We start from the raw sequence: 7,598 nt of genomic DNA, 5'->3' as shown, positions 1-7,598 counted from the left end.
CTCATTGGAAAAGACTCTGATGCTGGGAGGGATTGGGGGCAGGAGGAGAAGAGGACGACAGAGGATGAGATGGCTGGATGGCATCACTGACTCAATGGATGTGAGTCTAAGTGAACTCCAGGAGTTGGTGATGGACAGGGAGGCCTGGCGCGCTGTGGTTCATGGGGTCGCAAAGAGTCGGACACGACTGAGCGACTGATCTGATCTGATCTGAAGGTAGAGCTTAAATTATTCTTATTATCAATGTGTTTAATATGAACTACACATGCAAATCTCTGTTCATTAAGAAAAATGTTTTTGCTTCAGTTTCTAGGTGATTAAAATTAGATGATCTATAGGAGTAAATTTTGAAAAAAATGATGTTTTAAATGTTATTAAATTTGTTTAATTTTTATCAGTGATCAAAATTTAAAGAAGGATTAAGCTAAATTTTATTGGCGGAGATAACATTGTTTATTCACTGTATCTTGTAATGCAGAAATTAGATGTACTCAAGGATACGTACTAAATATATTGACCAATTTTTGTTTAATTCTTGTGATCAGTTGTGTTCTTTACATAGCAAAACAAAGCTTCCATTATTACTCTCATCATTTAGTTATTTTTTGTTGTTCAGTCGCTTTGTCGTGTCTGACTCTTTGTGACCCCATGGACTGCAGCATGCCAGGCTCCTCTGTCCTCCACTATTTCCTGGAGTTTGTTCAATTTATGTCCATTGAGTCAGTGATGCTATCTAACTATCTCATCCTCTGCCGCCACCTTCTTTTGCCTTCAGTCTTTCCCAGCATCAGTCTCTTTTCCAATGAGTTGGCTCTTCACATCAAGTGATCAAAGCATTGAATCTTCAGCTTCAGCATCAGTCCTTCCAATGAATATTCAGCGTTGATTTCCTTTAGGATGGACTGATTATATCTTTAAGCAAACTTCTATGTGCATGTGAAAATAGAACAGATGTTTAATTAAAAGCATTAACTTTCATTAATTAAAATTAACTTCCTTTCCTTTCAAAATTAAGGCTACAATGAAAAGGCTTATTTTACACTGAAGAGAAAGGTAATTATTTTCATTGCTGCACCAGCTTAGATTTATATATAAATAATACAGCTCCCTACACTTCCACCCCCAGTATCATTCACTGAAACTTCCGCAAGAAAATTGCTGGTGATGGCATAAAAAAGGGACATCTTATTCACTGCCAGTGGAGAATTTTATTTAATCATGTGCCATCCAGTATAACCCTGCTTCTCACTAGGAACTGTACTGGGATCTGGGCAAATTTTAGCCCAGAGGTCATAGCCATGCCTTGGTTTTGGCAGACTTGTGGGTAATGACCACCTCAAAGGGTCACTGTCTAATAAAAAACAGGACTTAACAAAGATTAGGAAGGCGTGCTCGAGGTCTTTGCTGTGTCTTTTTCTCTGTGCACAGGGACAGTTTAGAAGACTCTACTAAGAACTCAGGTTGAAACATGGGTCAAAATTTGGTTTAATCAGAGTAAGGCTGAATTAGGACTATAACCCCCATTTCCTAATCCCCAATCAGATGCACTTTTCCTCTTCTACTTTTCTAATAAAAAATTTATCTGTGTATTTATTGGCCGTGCTGGGTCTTCATTGCTCTGTGCGGGCTTTTTCTCGTTGCAGAGAATGGGGGCTCCTTTCTCGCGGTGTGCGGGCTTCTCACTGCGGTGGCTTCTCTTGTGGAGCATGGGCTGTAGGGCACGTGGGCTTCAGGAGTTGCAGCACACCGTCTCAATAGTTGTGGCTTTCAGGTTTTAGAGCACAGGTTCGGTAGTTGTGGCGGATGAGCTTAGCTGCCTTGTAGCATGTGGGATCTGCCACAGAGCAGGGATTGAACCTGTGTCCCTTGCAATGGCAGGCAGATTCTTAACGCTGGTCCACCAGGGAAGCCCCTTCTATTCTAATTTTAACTCCATTGCTAACTTCCTTTGGCAGATACTGTTAGTGTCTGTAACTAGTAACAGATACTGTTAGTCATGTCTCACTATTTATTCTTTTTTTCTACAGTAATACAAATTTCAACCGAGCACATTTTGCCCAGCTGAAGACTGTTTTCTAGCTTCCTTTATGGCATGGCATGGCCATGTGACCAGGTTCTGGCCAATACAATGTGACTGAAAAACGTGTGTAACTTCGGGTCGTCCCTTTGAAAGAAACACATCCTTACCTTTGCCTTCCCCCTTTCCCAGAGGTTGGATCCTGTCTGGCCATGCAGATGAGGGAAATACTTTGAGGATGACAAAGAGATGGATCCCCGACCACCTGATTTGCCCATAGTGTATTGTTTTATGAGAAGGAAATAAAGTTTGATATTGTTTAAGTCATTATATTTTTAAATATTATTATAGCCCAGCCTTTATCCTAATTAATTCATCTCATCTATGATGTTGTTAAGTTTACTTCATTTAAGTCGCTCAGTCAAGTCCAACTCTTTGCAACCCCATGGACGCAGCACACCAGGCTTCCCTGTCCATCACCAACTCACGGAGCTTGCTCAAACTCATGTCCATTGAATCAGTGTTGCCATCCAACCATCTCATCCTCTGTTGTCCCCTTCTCCTCCCACCTTCAATCTTTCCCAGCATCAGGGTCTTTTCCAGTGAGTCAGTTCTTCACATCAGGTGGCCAAAGTATTGGAGTTTCAGGTTCAACATCAGTCCTTCCAATGAATATTCAGGACTGATTTCCTTTAGGACTGACTGACTGGATCTTCTTGCAGTCCAGGCGACTCTCAAGAGTCTTCTCCAACACCACAGTTCAAAAGAAAAAATTCTTCGGTGCTCAGCTTTATGGTCCAACTCTCACATCCATACATGACTACTGAAAAAACCATAGCTTTGACTAGATGGACCTTTGTTGGCAAAGTAATATCTCTGCTTTTTAATATACTGTCTAGGTTGGTCATAGCTTTTCTTCCAAGGATCAAGTGTCTTTTTAATTTCATGGCTGCAGTCACCATCTGCAGTGATTTTGGAGCGCAAGAAAAGAAAGTCTGTCACTGTTTCCATTGTTTCCCCATCTATTTGCCATGAAGTGATGGGACCAGATACCATGATCTTCGTTTTCTGAATGTTAAGTTTCAAGCCAGCTTTTTCACTCTTCTCTTTCAGTTTCATCAAGAGGCTCTTTAGTTCCTCTTTGCTTTCTGCCATAAGAGTGGTGTAATCAGCATATCTGAGGTTATTGATATTTCTCCTAGCAATCCTGATTCCAGCTTGTGCTTTTGTCCTTAAGGAATTGCAAATTCAAACAAGATACCAGTGCACACCCACTAGAATCCAAAACACTGAAAAACACCAAATACAGTTGAGAATGTAAAGCAAAAGAAACCATCATTCATTGCTGGTGCAAATATAAATTGATATAGCCACTTTGGAAGATAGTCTGGTGTGCATGTATGCTAAGTTGTTAGGTCATGTCCAACATTTGTGACCCTATGGACCATAGCCCGCCAGGCTCCTCTAGCCATGGGATTTTCCAGACAAGAATACTGGAGTGGGTTGCCATTTCCTACACTCCAGAGAATCTTTCCGACCCAGGGATTGAACCCACATCTCTCAGGTCTCCTGCACTGGCAGGCAGGTTCTTTACCTCTAGCTCCACCTGGGAAACCCAGTATCTGGCAGTTTCTTATAAAACTAAACACGCTGTTAACACACTAACCTGCAATTTCACTTCCTAGTTTTTATGCAAATGAGTTGAAAACATGTCACACAAAATCCTGCACGTGAACATTTATGGCAGCTTTATTCACAACTGTCCAAAATTTGGAGCAAGCAAGATGTCTTTTAATGGGTGAGTAGGTAAATAAACCTCCACACGGTGAAATATTAGTGTTTAAAAGTTTGCTATTAAGAAAAAACGTGGAGGAACCTTAAAAGCATGCTGCTAAGTGAAAGAAGCCTCGCTTCTTGAGGCTTCAAAAAGGCCTCGCTGTATGAGTCCAGTTATATGACATTCTGGAAAAGGCAAAACTATGCAGATGGAAAAGAAAAAAGAAATCAGTGCCAGGGACTTCAGTGGCAGGATGGAAGGATAAATATTTCCCGCTAATATCTAATATTTGAATGGCATTGTCTGTTTTACTTATTTCAGGTAAAGGCATACATCTGGTTCCTTTTACTCTATCTTGGTCATTACTGAGTTAACAGTAACTTTGTATTATGTATTTTATTGGTCAATATTATGTGTGTAATTAATATTGCTATTTAGTGGGAGAGAGTCTAAGAATTTTTTAGTATTGAAGAAGGGTTCTCATGAATACTCCCACTGAAAAGCCCAGGGACAGACAATTCATAAAAGAAGAAATTAAACTAGTAAACTTTTTCAAAAGAATTTTTCAATACAAAATTTTCAACTTAAAAACATTTTTGTTTATTATACTGGCAAACATGAAGAAAGCAAAATTCTTAGTGTTGAAGATATTGGACGTGGACAAGTCCGTACTCTCATAAACTGAGGATGAAAACAAAATTTTTTCCAGTATTATGGAGAAATAATCGACATACATCCCTGTAGAAGTTTCAAGTGTATAGCTTGATGGTTTGATTTACGTGTATTGTGAAATGATTATTATAGTAGATTTAACTGACATCCATCCTCTTATACAGGTACAACAAAAATTAAAAAGTTCTCTTATGATGAGACCTCTTAGACTCTATTCTCTCAACAAATGTCTTGTGTATCATACAGTCATCAGGTTGTATATTATGTCCCTAGTACTTACCTACCTTATGACTGAAAGTTTGCACTTTTAGTCATCATCCTGCTGTTTCTCCTTTCTCACCATTGGCCTATAGTAACCACAAGTCTGATCTGTCTCTCTGTGAGTTTGGAGGTTTTTGCTTTTTTTTTAGATTCTACATGTAAGCGAGATCATGTAGTATTTGTCTTTCTCTGTCTGATTTATTTCATTTAACATAATGCTGTTTTGTTGCATCCTTGTTGGAAATGGTAGGGTTTCCTTTTCTATGGCTGAAAAATATTATGCTCAGTCACTCAGTCGTGTCCCACTCTTTGTGACCCATGGATTGCAGCTCACTAGGCTCCTTTGTGCATGGAATTTTCCAGGCAAGAATACTGGAGTGGGATTGCCATTTCCTACTCCAGGGAGAATAATATTTATATATATATTAAATATGATATATATAAATCACAACTTTTTTATCCACATATGGACTAATGGACGCTTAGGTTAGAAGCAAAAATTTTACATTGTTTTATGGGGTGCAACTTGGCAATATATACAAAATGTTGATTGTGCATGCCTGTGATCTCACATTTCCACTTTTAGGATTTTTTTCCCACAAAAATAATTAGGTAAATGTACAAAAGTGAACATTTGGAGATGAGCATCACAACACTTTATAATATTAAAACTTTAAAAACAGTAAATTGTCCTTCTAAAGGATGGGTTAGTTAACTAAATTATGGTACATTTAGGTATTGGAACACTGACAGCTATTTTAAAAATGAGGTCAAGATGTTTTCTTTCTTTTTCTTTTGAGTGAAAATAGCAGCTTGCACAACATCATGTGAAATATGATTCTATTTAAGTAAATATTTTATATATAAGCATAGGCTTTTAATGATATTCACTAAAATGTTAACAGAGGCTGTCTCTAGGGAGTGATCTTTGGGCTGAGGTTGGAGGAGGCGGAAGCTTGCATTTTCATTTATACTCTGTGGTAACGCTTGGATTTGTTCTATAGTGTACATACTGAATTTTATAATTTGCAGATATAAGGAAGATTAAAATTTTGACACTAGAAATAAATAGAAGAGATCCTTACATTTGAAAATGTTTGGAAATCCTGGTTATATGATTTCTTATTGATTTCAAATTCCTTATTGATTTAGCATTTTATGCTTCTGACCTCTAGACCAACCTTTAAGATTCCTTCCAGTGCTAAAAGTCTGTGGTTTTCTTCTGCTTGCTGTTGCTGCTGCCATGTCAAATGAGAACTGCTTATGTAAATCTTAGAGACTCCTTAATGGGAAGACCCTTACACTAGTTCAGGTTCTAGTTTTCCTCCTGTTTCAAATGATTTTATTCCTGGGTGACAGTCTTGAGCTGGTTATGAAAACATGTAGAAGAGCACTGGGTTTGGAAAAGCTAGAAGTGGTTCTAAGAATCTCTGCTTTCCTGAACCTAGAACCTGTTATACAGAGGGAAGTAGGTCAGAAAGAGAAAAACAAATATCGTATATTAATGCCTGTGCACAGCATCTAGAAAAAAATGGTACTGATGAATGCATTTGCAGGGAAGGAATAGAGATGCAGATGTAGAGAACAGACTGTGCATACAGCAGGCGAAGGAGAGGGTGGGACAAGTTGAGAGAGTAGTGTTGACATATGTACTCTATCGTGTAAAGTAGATGGCTAGTGGGAAGCTGCTGTATTGCATAGGGAGCCCAGCCTGGTGCTCTGTGATGTAGAAGGGTGTGATGGGGAGAGGGGACTAAGGCTCTAGAAGGAGGGTAAATATAGATATTTATGAGTGATTAGCATTGTTGTACAACGGAAACAAATGCAAAATTGTAAAGCAATATCAATAACCTCAGATAAGCAGATGACACCACCCTTATGGCAGAAAGTGAAGAACTAAAGAACCTCTTGATGAAAGTGAAAGAGAAGAGTGAAAAAGCTTGACTTTTTCAAATGTTGACTTAAAACTCAACATTCAGAAAACTAAGACCATGGCATCCGGTCCCATCACTTCATGGCAAATAGATGGGGAAACAATGGAAACAGTGACAGACTTTATTTTCTTGGGTTCCAAAATCACAGCAGATGATGACTGCAGCCATAAAATTAAAAGACGTTTGCTCATTGGAAGAAAAGCTATGACCAACCTAGACAGCATATTAAAAAGCAGAGACATTACTTTGCCAACAAAGATCCGTCTAGTCAGAGCTATGGTTTTTCCAGTAGTCATGTATGGATGTGAGAGGTGGACTATTAAGAAAACTGAACACCGAAGAATTGAGGCTTTTGAACTGTGGTGTCAGAGAAGACTCTTGAGAGTCCCTTGGACTTCAAGGAGATCCAACCAGTCCATCCTAAAGGAAACAGTCCTGAATATACATAGGAAGGACTGATGCTAAAGCTGAAACTCCAATACTTTGGCCACATGATGCGAAGAACCAACTTAAGAGAAGATCCTGATGCTGGGAAAGATTGAAGGTGGGAGGAGAAGGGGACAACAGAGGATGAGAGGGTTGGATGGCATCACCGACTCAATGGACATGAGTTTGAGCAAGCTCTGGGAGTTGGTGATGGACAGGGAAGCCTGGCGTGCTGCAGTCCATGGGGTCATGAAAGAGTCGGACTTGACTGAGCAACTGAACTGAAATGAATTCTTCGACGCTCTGCCTTCTTTACGGCCCAGCTCTCATAACCATACGTGACCCTGAGAAGACCATAGCCTTGATTATACGGACCTTTGTCAGCAGAGTGTGGACCAGTGTCAACCCTTGTCGGCTTTTGAACACTGTCTAGGTTTGTCATAGCTTTCCTTCCAAGAAGCAATCGCCTTCTGATTTCATGGCTGCAGTCACCATCCACAGTAAGTCAAAA

General features: G+C 39.4%; 1 pseudogene; it reads left to right on the top strand.

Annotated features, from left to right (window-relative positions):
• The first annotated feature begins 3,726 nt into the window (after positions 1-3,726).
• LOC104988475 overlaps positions 3,727-7,598 on the top strand; it is a 12,328-nt pseudogene continuing 8,456 nt past the window's right edge.

The sequence above is a fragment of the Bison bison genome, unplaced genomic scaffold, assembly GCF_000754665.1.
Source record: "Bison bison bison isolate TAMUID 2011002044 unplaced genomic scaffold, Bison_UMD1.0 scf7180017864134, whole genome shotgun sequence".
Classification (NCBI taxonomy): Eukaryota; Metazoa; Chordata; class Mammalia; order Artiodactyla; family Bovidae; genus Bison; species Bison bison.
The sequence above is the reverse complement of the archived record's forward strand: the minus strand, read 5'-3'. Positions and strand labels throughout refer to the sequence as shown.